Raw genomic sequence first — 15607 nt, forward strand, 5'->3', positions numbered from 1 at the left:
AACCAAAAGGTTTACAGTTCAAACTTACTGAGTGCTATGAAAGACAAGTCTGATCATTTGTTTTCATAAAGATGTTGTCGTTGTTGTCAGGTGCCATCCAATCAGTTCCGACTCATAGCCTTCCTATGTACAACATAGCAAAAGACTACCTACTTCTGTGCCATATTCCCAATGGTTCTTAGGTTTCAGTCCATTTGTAGCTACTCTGTCAATTCATCTCCAGGGCCTTGCCCCTTTTCACTGCCTCTCCACTCTACCAAGAATAGTGTCGTATCCAGATACTAGACTCTCCTGAAAATATGTCTGAAGTACATGGGACAAAGTCTCACCATCTTTACCTCTAAGGAGCATTTTGGCTGAATTTCCAAGACAGATTAATTTATTATTTTGGTAGTCTGTGGTATTCTCAGTCTTCTTTGCCAACACCATAGTTCAAATGCATACCCTAATCCTCAAAGTAACTTGCCCTTGAACAACTTAAGAGGTATTGTGCAGCAGATTTACCCAATGCAATGGGCCTTTTGATTGCTTGACTGCTACTTGCATGATCATTGATTGTGGATTCAAGCAAGATGAAATACTTGACAGATTCAACGTTTTCTATGCATAATAATGTTACCTCTTGGTACAGTTTCTAGGATTTTTGTTTTCTTCACCTTGAGTTGTAATCCATACTAAACGCTTCAATCCTTAACCATCATTGGTAAATTTGTGTCATCTTCATATTACAAGTTGAAAAAAATGTATTCCTCTAATCCTGTTGCCTTATTCTTCTTTTTGCAATCCAGCTTCTCTGAGTATTTTCTTAGAAAACAGATTGAATAAATATGATGAGAGGATACAACCCTGATGCATACCTTAATTAATTGTAAGCCATGCAGTATTTACTTGTTGTGTTCCCAGCACTACTTCCTGATCCATGTACAGGTTCCACATAAACACAATAAAGTGTTCTATTGTTCACATATCTCTCACAGTTGTCCATAGTTCTTGCTGCTCCTCACATGGGAATGTCTTGGCATTGGAAATGAAACACTAGTTAACATTCTGGTACTCCCAGGCTTCAGCCCAAATCAATCTGACATCAGCAAATATCTCTTCTTCTGAATCTTGCCTGAACTTCTAATAGCTTCCTGTCAATGAATTGCTACAACCATTCTTGGATGATCGCTCCATGATATGACCATTCTATTTAGTCATCTTTCTTTGGAATTAGTATAAATATGTATTTCTTCTTGTCAGTTGGCCAAGTAGTTGGCTTCCGAATTTGTGTGCTTCAGTGCTTCATAGGATAATTGAAGCATTTCAATTGATATTCCATCAATTGCTGGAGATTTTTTTGGATAAAGTTTTCAATGCAGTTTGAACTTACTCTTTTGGTACCATTTCTTCTTGTTCATATGCCACCCTAAATAGTTGAGTGTCAGCTAGTTCTATTTGGTACAATAACCTTGTGTATTCTTTCCATCTTCTTTGGATGGTTCATGAATCATTCAATATTTTGCCCAAATAATCTTCCAATTTTGCAACTCAAGTCTTTACTTTTTCATGATTTCTTTCAGTTTATGACACTGAACATGTTCTTCTTTCTTGGTTTTCTAACTCCAGGTCTTTGCACCTTTCACTATAATATTTAACTTGCCTTCTTGAGCTACCCTTTGAAATTTTCTGTTCAGCTCTGCGACTTCATCTTTCTTTCATTTGCCTTAGATAATCTATGATTAAGAGCGTGTTTATGATTCTCTTTTGACATCCACTTTGACCTTAATTTTTTCTTTCCTGCCTTTTTAGTGGCTTACTGTTTTCTTCATGTATGATATTCTTGATGTCATCCTACAACTAAGCAGGTCTGCTGTAATTAGGTTTTAATGTGTCAAATCTTTTCTTGAGGTGATATTTAAATTAATTTAGAAGAAACTCAAGTTCATATTTTCTGGCTCAGGAGCTTGTTTTAATTTCCTTCAGGTTCAACCTGAACTTCATATGCACAAATGGTGATATCCACAGCCAGCCCCTGCTGTTCTTGGTCTTGTAATGATTTCTTCCCACAGATGTAGTGAATTTGATTTCTGGGCATTCCATCCAGAGAAAGCCTTGAGTGTTGTCACCATTTGTGCTTTTGAAAAAGGTACTTGTTTGAAGAAGCCTTTAGACTTGAAAAAATTTATCATGTGATCTCCAGCTTCATTTCTATCACAAAGACCATTTTTTATAATACTGTTTATTTCCATTTTTTCCAAGTGTGGTAGTGAAATAATCTGCTATCAATTTGAGACTGTTAAGAGGGAAGGGGTGGAGTTTAGTCTGTCAATCAGGTCACAACTTGATGACCTCATTTGGAGGTGCTATGGAAATAAATAGCTCAGCGGAGGCCAGATGCAGTCTCTCTGCTGCACATCCCTGTTGACAAGCCACATGTAGCTACACTGAAGGAACCAGAGCCTGTGAACTGGAGGAGCCACATGGAGACCCACCCCATCACTGAGCTGATTTTATTCCACTGCCACTGGAGTCACAATTTCCACTCCCTTGCCTGTGTCATTGCATGGGTTGTATGAGTCTGAAGAGGACATTATAGACTTGTATTGGACATATGGGTTAATATCAGACATATGGACTTGAACTGGATGGGGCTGATATGTTTTCTTAATATATAATTACTCTCTTTGATATAAAACTCTCTTTTACAGACATGAGTGTCTCTGCATTTGTTTGTCCAGTCAACCTGAACAAGCACATCACGTTTTGCATTCCAATCATCAATATTTACCAATATATTTTGATTATATAGTTGATCAATTTAATTGAACAGGAATGACAGAAGATATGATGTGCTGTGGGATAATTTCAAAAACATCATATATGAAATAACCAAAATTTTCCTAAAAAGACAGGAACAAAAGAAATGATCACAGTGGATGTCAGAGAGATTCTGAAACCTCTTTATCAAAGAGAAGTTAAGGCAAATGGAATAAATGAAAAAGTAAAAGAGCCCAACAGAAAATTTCAATGAGAGTGTCAAGAAGATAAATACAATAAGTTGAAGAGACCTAAGATTAAAAAACCAAAAATAAGAACTTGCTATGTGAATCTGAAACCGAAAGACCTCAATAAAAAAGTCAAGCCTCAAATTGCAATACTGAATATTACTATGTGCAAAAGGTTGAATGATGCAGCCTGCTATCTTTCTGCATTCACATCATTGCATGTGTTTGGTGAGTCGGACAATGGATTTATATAGACTGGTATCACACATACAGGCTAATATCGGATTTATGGGCTTGATCTGGCCTGGGCTGAGACATATTCTTAATATAGAATTCCTCATTGATATAAAGCTTGCTCTTACATATGTATTAGTGTCTCCAAATGTTTTTAACTGGTCTATCAGGACTAACACAATAAATATATAAATAAAAGCTTACTAATGTTTATCAGAGCTGGGTGGAAAAGAGAAGCAAGGATTTATTGCTTCTGGTGAAAGATGGTGAAAGATGACTTGCTGGTGCAAGTGGTTAAGTGTTAGAATGCTGACAGCAATATTTGTGGTACAAATCCGACAGCTACTACAAGGGAGATAGTAACACTCTGATAGCACAAAGATGTACCATCTCAGAGTCCCTAAGAAGTTTCACATTGTCTAAAAGGTTGCTATATGTTGAAATAAAAAATACAGCACTGTGTATTGTTGTTGGAATACTGTTTCAGGTGGTAGTGATGAAAAAGTTGCTTTGGGGAAAGTAGGTTTCAATAGCATTGTGTTGTTAGGAGCCATAGAACTTGCTCCCATTCAAAACAAATCAAAATACAACAGAACTGAGTACAATCCAACTGACTAATTATTAAACATTATCATAATCATACCTATGTTTCACCCCAATTTTAACAGCCACTGTGTCAGTCCATCTCATTGCAGGGTTTTGTACTTTACCAAGTACAACATACTTTTCCAGAAAATTGCCCTCCCTGATTATGTGATTAAAGCACTAAAGACAAAATCACACCATCCTCTCTTCTAAGGATCTATTATATTAATTTGTTCCTCTGGCAGTCCACAGGATTTTTAATATTAAGTAAGGTAGTAATTCAAATATAGTAATTATTTATTCTTAATACATTGCATTGTTTTTGCATGTGAATGAAGTGGTTTAAAATACTATGCCTTGGATCGGGTGTACAAAGTTACATTTTCACTTTAAAGAGATCTTTTTCCAGCAGATCTGACTAATGCAATATGTTATTTTTGGTTCCTTTTCTCCTCATTTCATGAATAATAATTGTGGATCTTAGTAAAATGAAATCCCTAAAAATGTCAAGATTTTCTCTGAGTATTAGAACATTATTATTGGTTCAATTGTAAGCTTCATTTCTTTAATTTTGAGAGGTTATTCAAACTGCAGGCTTTAGACTTTTTTCTTCATCAGCAAGTGTTTTAACTCCTTATTTGATTTCAGCAGGAAATTATGTGTCATTCATCTCAATATTGCAGATTGTTAATAGCCTCCCCCAGATCCTACTAATAACAAAAGAAAATCAGGGCAGAAATAAAGAGTGGGAAATCAAGAAAACAATGCAAAAAATCAACGCAGCAAGAAAAGCAAGTTCTTTGAAAGGACTAACAGAATCAAGAGATCGTTGGCAAACCTAACCAAGAAAGGAAGGAACAAATATCAATAGCCAGGATGAGGGATGAAACAAAGAGAATTACAATAAACCCTAATGAAATTAAAAGGCTATGAAGACCTGTGCACCAACAAATTCGACAACTTGGAAGAAAGGACAAATATATGGAAAAACAACCCCTTCCTACATATCATAGATGGATGTCAAGAACCTCAGTAGATCCAAAGCAATAGAAGAAATAGACAAGATTATCAAGGTCTACCAACTAAATACCCTCCAGGCTATACAGCTTCACAGGAGCATTCAATCAAGCAATCAGGGAAGAGTTGACATCAATCTTACATAAAAACTTCCAGCCCATTGAAAAAGATGGTAAACTCCCAAACTCTTTCTATGAAGCAAGTATATCACTGGTACCTACGACAAGCCAGGATCCCCCAAGAATTGAGAATTACAGACCAATATCTTTAATGAACATCGATGCAAAAATTCTTAACAAAATATTGGCAAATAGGATAACAAAGTTTATAAAATAATTGATTCATCATGACCAAGTGGAATCCATTCCAAGGATGTAGGAATGGATCAACATCAGAAAGTCCATCTGCATTATTCACCACATTGACAATAGAAAGGATAAGAACCACATGATAATATTGATAGATGTAGAAAAAGCATTCAACACATCCAACACCCATTCCTATTTAAGACACTCAACACCCATTCCTATTTAAGACACTCAATGGAAAGAAAAATCCTCAATATAATACAAGCAATACACGAAAAACCAACAGCCAACATGGTAGTCAATGGGAAAAAAAGAAGAAAACAATCCCACTAAAAAATGGGACCAAAAAAGGATGCCCCTTGTCCCCACTTTTATCTGACATTTTACTGGAGGTCCTCGCTAACAACATAAGGCAAAGGAAATACATTAAAAGTATCAGTCTGGAGAAAAAAGAGGCGAAACTATCATTATTCACAGATGATATATTTTTATATGTGGAAAACCACAAAATCTCCACCAGAGCAATGCTGGACATGATAGAGGAATACGGCAGAGTGACAGGATTCAACATCAACAAAGATAAGTCTATCAGATTGCTATATACATCAGAGGAGACCAAGGAAGAGGAAATCCAAAAGGTAGTACCATTCACAATAGCCAAATACAAATTAAAATAATTAGGGATAGATCTAACAAAAAAAATCAAAAGATTTGTACAAGGAAAACTACAGAAAACTAATATAAGAAACCAAAAATGACCTCCACAAATGGAAGAATATCCGATGTTTATAGATCAGAAGACTCAATATAGTAAAGATGGCAATCCTACCCAAGATAATATATACATTTAACACTATCCAGATACAAATATCAGCACCTTTCTTCAAGGAATTGGAAAAACTGACTACCAACTTCATATGGAAAGGGAAGAAGACAGAATTAGCAGAGAACTCCTTAAGAAGAACAAAGTTGGAGGGCTTGCTTTACCTGACTTTAACACCTATTATACAGCCACATTGGTCAAAATAGTGTGGTAATGGTATAACGACAGGTACTTAGACCAATGGAAAATAACAGAAAATCCAGAAATAAAAACATCAGCATACAGACAACTGAACTTACATAAGGGCCCCAAAATATAAAATGGGAAACAGATGTTCTCTTCAACAAGCCATGTTGGAAAAAGAGGATATATACCTGCAGACAAATGAAGCAAGACCCTTACCTCACTCCACGCACATGAATAAATTCAAGGTGAATCACAGGTTTCTATGTAAAACCCTAAACTATTGGGGCCATCTATCAAGGAATTGGAACAAACTTGAGAACTTTGTCGTGGGGAATACAGCACAAATTGACAAGTAGGATATACTAAAGATAAAACTCCCATGTACATCGAAAGACTTTTCCAAGAGAGTAATAAGAGAGACCACAGACTAGGGAAACATCTTTAGCAATGAAACATCAGATAAAGTCCTTACTGCTAAAACCTGCAATACTATGCTAACTTAAAAAGCAAACAAAACAATAGCCCTTTGAGGAGGTGGGCAAAAGACCTGAAGAGAAGTTTTACAAGGGTGGAAATCCAAATGGCCAATAAACATGAGAAAATGTTCTCAATCATTAGCCATAGGGAAATGCAAATTAAAATTGTTCTTAGATACCACTTAATACTTTCAATGGTTGCCCAATTAAAATAATCAGAAAGCAACAAGGGAAAAAAGAGGAGCTGATACCAAGGGCTCAAGTAGAAAGAATTTTGAAAATGATGATGGCAACATATGCAACATATGTACAATTGTGCTTAATATAATTGATGTATGGATTGTTATAAGAGCTGTAAGAGCCTCCAATAAAATTACTTTTTAATATTATCTTCTGGAAACTTTTACTTAAATTTGTGATTAATGGTATTGTTTGATAATTCCTGTTGGAGCCTAAGGATAATTCTAAAATACCAATGAAAAATATTAAATAATAACTGACAAAATACAATAAAGTGCTATTCAAGAAATTTCCATATCTTGAATTGTTTCTTTATTGGTGCCCTTACTTGAAATATCCTTTGCTTTTATCTAAGCATAATCATTCTATGATTCATACTTTAGTATTTCTTCAATATAAGAGTAGGATCCCATTCCTTTAGAGGTTGGTCAATTAAACAATTATCATTGTGTATGATATATTAGGAACAGTTAAACTATTCCTTTGCTTAGAACATATAATGTTCATCTTTGAAAAATTCATTTTTGCTTCTTCTGAACTTACAGCAATTGTTCTGACTTCTTTTCACACTTTCGGGAATTGCATAATTCACCCATAATATCTTGTGGGAATTTGGGGCATAACACAAAGCTGAAACAAATGATAGTATGTCACCCTCTGGTTGTTTGGTATTTTTTCTCTTTACGTTATATGTTTGCTTACTAAAGAAACAAATGCAAGGGGATAACAATGTAGAAGACCATCACATATATAACAATTTTTATGGCATGAATAAATCAATATTACAAACATTGTTCCATCTGATTCTTTATTCCTTTGAGTGGAATGAACATTACTATGAATGATTAGGATACACTGTTGCATAGATGAATGTTAAAAAAGCATAAGGAATAATAATTTGTGATTTTCACACTGAGGGCTTCTCCATCATCCACCTTAGAAAGAACTCTGATTATAAGTACCATTTGACCAATAGCTTTGCCAAAGTTAACAAAAAATCAGGTACCTATTCTTCTGAACTGGTGGAAACCTCCTGAATTCCACCAAAGGTCTTTCCTTAAGGGGACCTCTAATTCTCTTCATTGTGTATCTGTAAACCAGCTTTAGTCTAGGAATTGATTGCCACTATGCTTATTCAAACACTTTAAGTCAGATTGCCATTCACTTGACCTACGTTTACTTTTCTTGTATAAATTAAGTAAATACATAATAGGTCACCCATTATTTCATTTTCATGGACACCTTGGCTTGAAATTACACTTTATTTTTTTACTTGTGAACTATACATCTCAATTGGTTTATTAATTCTATTACATCAGCAATATCCCTGGATCCAAGAATTAGTCTTTTCCTTATTCTGGCCCAGAAAAGAAATATAATGAAAATGCTGCAAATGATCTTCCAACTTTTCATTATTTGTTTTGCTATTTCAAAAGAGCAGTTTATTTAAACATGAAGATTAAAAACCATGTAGTCATCAACTACAAAATTGAAAATTGTATGGGAAAGTGAAATCAGCAGACTAAATCACCCTATAAAACACTACCCTACCCATAAACTAGTATTTTGTGCTATGCGAAGATGTTTGGTTTTTTAAATGAAGTATTACTTCACATTGAAAGTTCTGGTGCTCGAACTAAGAATGTTTATCATATTTTACCAAATCTAATATATCACCTTTTTTTTCTTTTTATACTTAAAATTATTATTTTACATACCAGCCCTTAGACACATACATACATGCAGTCTCTGCAATGAAATTATTTCAGGTGGAAAATCAGGGTTTCTTCTCCAGCAAGGATTTACAGCCTTAGAAACTCAGTACAGTTGCTATGAGTCCTAATTGACTCAATGGGTTCGGTTTTGTTTGTTTTTCCCCTCACCAATAGAAAAAATACCACAACAAAAAACACTAAATTCCCAACTAAATAATTTTAAAATTCAGGTGGAACCGGTAATATTTGTTTAAATGTTTCCAAATGAAAAGTATTTCCAAATGATAAATGCATGAATATGTGTCACTTTTGAACCCAAGTCCATTAAATTGTGACCTCTAGGAACGGGTCCTCATGGATGATATGGATGTGAGAAGTGAAGTCGTGATGGTCTTTGGACGCACACAGGCCCTCAGTGTGTGGGATGTACATGCTCTCATCGTCCAAGATGATGTACATTTAGGTGAAAATGAACATTGAATAGTATTTGAGGGTGCATCTTGATTTCCGACATGTCATAATAGGAAGGAAAAGGGGCACATAAGAGTTAATGAAATATGGCAGAGGGAATATCGGCAAATGAACCCACCTAAATGAAATTTCATAGAAATTGTTTTGACAACTATATAACTATATCACTATATAACTGTCTATTGTGTAATACACATAGAAATTTGTGTGATAGACATTAAATTAACTATTACTTTTTCTCCCTGTAAAGCAATACTATTACATTAAAAAACACTAAAATAACATATTTCTTGCATATAGCAGTTTGACAAAAATTACAGTGAACCATCATGTCATAATCTGTATGAAGTAGAGTGATTCTTACAAAGTCTAATTCCATCAATAAAGAGACAAGAGAATATGATAAAGGGCATTGTAGTAGTTAAACAATCTGGTGTCAATTTGGGACTTGAGAGAATTATGAGTGAAGGGGTGAAGTCTAGTCTGTTAATCAGATCATAGCCCATGAAGCCTATATATGGGCCTGGTCTTCTGAGAATTCTGGGAAATCATATTTTTCCTCCTTGGAGGTGGGAGACACTCTCTCACTATGCTCACTCCCTGAGACAATTCTCTACTGACAAGATACATGGCACTATGTCCTGGGAGGTGGAGAAGCTACATGGACCTACCCTGATGCAGCTCTGGGATCTGGAGGAGACACATGGAGACCCCCGCCAGCGCTAAGATACTTCTACCACCACTGATTTTGCACCCGGTGGCCTGTGATCTTCCTGCATTCAGCATCACTGCATGTGTTTTGTGAGTCTGAAGAAGACTTCATAGATTGGTACCGGGACATAAGGGTTAATATCAGATTTAGGGACTTGATCTGGACAGGGCTGGGATATTTTCTCAATATTCAACTGCTTTTGCATATAGACCTCTTTCTCATACATGTATGTGTTTTTATGGATACATTTCCCTAGTCTATTCAAACACAGCCATGGTTTTAAGGATTCAGGTCCCAAAGTGACATAGATATTCATTTAGCATTTCTAAATATTTTTCATTTGGAAATATTTAATTAAATATAACTAATTCCACCTGAATTTGTTAGTTATTTAGTTAGAATTGTTTTTGTTGTATTTTTCCCATTGGTGGCTGAAGCAGGGGGGAGGGACTCAAAAATAAACCTACAGCCACAAAGTAAATTCTGATTTATAGTTACCACAGAGGGTTCCTGAGGCTGTAATCTTTATAGGAGCAGAAAACCTAATTTTCCTCCTGAAGGACACTTATGGGTTTTACTTGCTGACCCTGGACTGCTGGAGCTGCAGGAGATTACTAAGGAATGGGCAGACCAGGCCTGTGATAATAGCTAGGCTTCATAATCTGGTCGTTGACTATATGGATTTGAAAGATGATGTCTTTGATGGCCTTTGGACATTTGCCCAGTCCTTCACTATCTGAAAGGTACCAATTTTTATTTTTCATGTACACCAAGATTGTCTTGCAGATTTAGGCGACATAGGAAGGGAGCTTGAGATGCAAATCCTATAATTCAAAGTGGAAGGAGGGGTTAATACCAGAGTCTAAGTTTTGAGAATCAGTTTACAGAAGCCTATGGATGACACTGGGAGCACAAGTTACATTTGTGGGGACTGCATAGAAAATAAGCATCTGGTGATGTCCCTCTATCCATAATTGAGGGAAGGGGGGAAAGTTGTTATGAAACAGAGGGTATTGGAGAGAGGAGTACAGAGGATAAAAAGGATGAACCTGACTTGAACAGTTCAGACCTTGTCAGTTGTTGCTTACACTGAGGCACACTGGACATGATCTGGTTTTCAAATTTTTCTGTAGTTTTGTATTTTTGTTTTCTGTTTATTTATATTAGGGTTCATCTAGGATGTGTTATGGCATTGGGGATCACCCTCTTGAAGTTGTGTTGTATGTGTTTCTGGTTTTCAGTATGTGAGATTGAGGCTTGATGAGCCTATGGAGACAGCAAGTAGAATAAGGGTTTGGGGAGTACAATGATAATGGTGGGAGTGTAAAAGGAAGATGATGCTAAGAAGTCCAGGAAGGAAAGAAATGTTGAAAAACTGATTGTGGTAGCAATTGTAAAACACTGCTTGACATGATTGAACTATGGAATGATATGATATATGTATTAACACCTGTTAAAAATAAATAAATAAACTTAGCTTAAATTTTCTTTAAAAAATTGAATGGAGCTTGAGAAGATCATGAATACTGCCAGCATTGTTGCCTTGGGGCCGGAGTTGCTCAGTTTTACAATACTCATGTGTTTGGTGTTGGAACCTGCTTATATATCTCTGTATTGATTTGGTCCCAGCTTGAGGCTTCTCTCCAACTAGCCGTATACATATGTTGGCAATGTTGTAGTAAAGGTTTGACATCACAGTCTTTTGAAACTGGTACTGAGGCATCAGGGTGCATTGAGGTGCTATTCATACCACAGTCTTGTTCAGGAACAACTCCCTAATTAGAATAAAATAGAAACATTGACTTAGAAGAGAGACAAATTCTGTCATAATTAAGTATACATTCAACAAATATTTTCTATTCATATGATTATTTTTATGAAAATAGAATGTTTATGCCAAAGGAAATACTGCATTAGGTTAATACAATGCAACTTCAAAACAAAAAAAAATTAAAGGGTTATTTAAATTATGATATGTTCTTAATATTTTGTCACCACATCTCTATGCATTATAATTTGTTCTTATTTTCCACCAGTTTCTGGGAAGATCTATTTCCATTTCATTAATTTTTCATTTCTATAATTCACTTACTTCAAGCCAAGTTTGATTTATAGCAAACTTATAAAGGGTTTCTGCATCTTTAAATGTTTATTCGAGTAGACAGCCTCATCTTTTCCCCTTGAGTGGATAATGGGTTTAAACTATCTCTTGTACATAGGAGGCCAACTCTTACCTGACGGTTTTCATTTTTATTGTGATTTAGAATGTGATTTTAAATATCGTTTTCAATTTTTCAAAAATATTTGGAATCAAATTAGAAAACTTGCAGTATTTTATTGTGGTTAAAAGTCACCATGTCACTGACATTGCATCAATGTCAACTAATACAGGTAGGACCCTATAGGACAGGGAAGAATAGCCCGTGTGGTTTTCCAAGACTGTAATTCTTTATGGCAATAGGAAGTCTCAACTTTCTTCTTTGGAATGGCTGTTACTTTTGAGCTACTGACTTGGTGGTTACCAGCTCAATGTGTAACCCACAATGCCACCAGGGCTCTTCAAATTTAGCATAACTATGCATTTATATGAATAGCATGGTCCCAGGGACATAATAAAAATGGAACGATTCCATTTCATTGCTAGGTCAAATAATCTCATTTCATCAAACAGTCTCCCTTTGTCAGGTGGAAGAAATACTTTAAAAATCTCTCTCAAAATTCATAAACGTTTTAGTAAACCCTTCTGTAATGATCACCTTTTTCTTACTTTTTAAAATTGTTATGAACCTTTGTACATAGCACTTCATTGGATGTGTCTCTTGATGTTGTGCTAACTGTTGGTTCTCCCTCAATCTTAAATAATTATTTATAGCTTCTTACGAACTCCATGTACCAGAATAAAATGTTCTGATGTTAAGAAAGCAAAATATATAAAAAATATACAAATAAATAAAAAACCAAATAGGCCATCAAAATGTATGTGAAGTACATCACATTTCTAAAAAAAAAAAGAAATCATACATTTCTTAGCTATCATTCCTTCATTGTTACTCTTTCTAAGGACTCATGACATTTTAAGTAAACATTTGTTGAATTTCCTAACCCAGTGTAAGAGGCTATAAGCCTTTTTTCTTATAAGATCTAGCCTAGCTTGCTTTCTCTACACTAAGAAACATTATTTAAAATGTGGGCCAATTTTCATAGCTCATTCGTCCATTGAATGAAACTGTCGAAATCAGGAAGATAAAATAGGTTAAATTCTTAGAGCTCATCTTTTCTTCTTCTTCTTGTGTAATTTACACCTTCATCACTTGTTCACTGAACAATTTGCACTAATGCATTTTTTTTGAAGCATTGCTCAAGTAAGATATAATGAGAACACATTGAGAGAGTCAGTTACAGAAATGTAAGAGAGAAATCAGAAATTGCACACTGAGAAAAAAAAGTTACACAAACACTGAACCTAAGAGCCCTCTCTGGGCTTCCTGGTTATGTTGTTTTATTCATGAAAAGTAATCTGAATAGACAAGGAATCACACTGGGATTTAAGTTCATCTTTTAGTGAAGTGGCATCCACATTTCTATAGTTTAAAAATCACAAAATGATCTTTATATAGTTTCATCAAACTGCTGTGTAGAATCAAGTTACAGCAGCAATCAAAGATCAGAGAGTTTCAATGATTTCTTAAGAATGATCCCTATAACATGTAGGTTGGGAAGTAGCCTATTAATGATGAAAGAAATGTAACATAACAAATATAGCATAACAAATATACAAAGATAAAGAATTTTTCTAATGAAACTTTAGGAGATGAAAAGATATATGAATGTTTCTATTTCTCATACTCTAAATTCATATATGTGTGGAGTTTGATTATACAGAGGGTTATTCTAATTTCCATACATATATATATATAATAAGTTCAAGTGTACAGCCATGTAAACATTATTTATCTGTTGGAGAAAATACGTGATTCACTAAAATAAAACAGAATGTATTTACTTGAGGTCACCTCAAAATAAAATTGGCAGATTGGTCAAATTGTAATGTACATAGTATAAATAAGTGTAATTTAAAAATATATATAATCAATTGATTAAAAATGAAAGAAACTCACAAAGAGCTACAAATATACATTATAATAACAAATGAGGTGATTTCTTTAAAAAGAAATCTATTGACTATTGATATGATGATTATTGATAATTGATGGGTATGACAGACCTAATTTTGAGGAGACAATCCTATATAAAGTTACATCACAGCTAATATATAAACAAATTATTCACCAGAATTGCCCTGAATAGTAGGTTAGAAGAGCTATTTGGTTTTGTTTTTAAAGATTAAAACCTATTCTGTAATAAATCTGTAGGAAACAAGACACATTTAATCATTGTTTTCTTAATGGGATTGCACAAACAGCCTTGGTAGAAAAACTCTAGATGAAAATTCAAACATTAATCACAATATTGTAATGATCTGGAAAGATATAAACTCAATTTTAATTTTTCCAGTGTTTTAATGTAGTTCAAACATTGGGTTGTTGTTAGATTGTTCTTATATTCTGTCAAACTAGTTCCAACTCATGGCAACTCTATGTATAGCAGAATGAAACACTGCCTGCCCCATACCATCCTCACCATGGTAATGTTGGACCCCATTTTTGCAGCAACTCTGTCAAACCCATCTCATTAAGGGTGTTCCTCTTTTTCTCTGGTCTCCTACTTCACCAAGTACTATGCTCTTTTCCAGGAGCTTGTCTCGCCTGCTAATATGTACAAATTACTGGAAAGAAAGTCTCGCCCTCCTTGCTTTTAATGAGTACACTGGCTGTGTACTTCCAGGACCGAGTTATTTCTTCTTCATGCTGTCCACGGTGCTTTCTGTATTGTTCTGAAACACCATAATTCAAAAGGGTAAACTATTCTGAAGTTTTCATGATTCATTATCCAGGTTTCACATGCATAGGAGGTGGTTGAAAAGTACCATAGTTTGTGTCTGGCACACTTCAGTCCTCTAAGTTATCTCCCTGCTTTTTGCCACTTTCAAGAGGTCTTGTGCTACCAATCCACCCAATACAACAGGTCATTTGTTTCTTGACTATTGCTCTTTTTGAGCATTGGTTGTGGATGCAAGCAAAATGAATATTTTGACAATTGGGTTACTAAGTTAAACTTCCACAATCAATTGTTCTTTGATGCAGGCTTTCATTTTGCATCATTAAATATTGTCTTTCATTAAATGAATGACCTATTGGATTAAATTTACATAGACACCTAAACTCAAGCACTGCACTTTTAAAGTGAAAAAAATGCACATATTAATTATCAATACCTTTTGATGTTTAGTTAGAAACAACTTGGCTTTAAAGTTTCTGGGATGATGTTGTTGTTCTCAGGTGCAGCTGATTCCGTTCTTGCGTACAGCGACAGTGTGTACCACAGGATGAAACACTGCCTTGTCCTGTGCCATCCCAAAATCGCTCTTATGTTTGAGCACATTGTTGTATTTATTGTGGCCATCCATCTTGTTGAAAGTCCTTCGCCTTTTTTTGGCTTCTCCTTATTTTAGCAAACAAGACGTCTTTCTCCAGGAACTGGGATCTCCTGACAACACATCCAAACTATTTAGATGAAGTCTAGTCATCCCTGCATCTGAGGAGCATTCCGGTTGTACTTTTTTCACGAGACATGTATTTGTCCTTACAGCACTCCGTGATGATTTCAGTGTTCCTTGCCAGCACTATAATTCAAATGAATTGATTCTTAGGGCTTCTTTCTTCAGTGTCCAACTTTTACACGCATATGAGATGATGAAAACACCATGGTTTGTGTCAGGCACATCTTAGTCCT

This window comes from Echinops telfairi, unplaced genomic scaffold, assembly GCF_000313985.2.
Source record: "Echinops telfairi isolate 266 unplaced genomic scaffold, ASM31398v2 ScPeMD7_7469;HRSCAF=8507_0, whole genome shotgun sequence".
Lineage (NCBI taxonomy): Eukaryota > Metazoa > Chordata > Mammalia > Afrosoricida > Tenrecidae > Echinops > Echinops telfairi.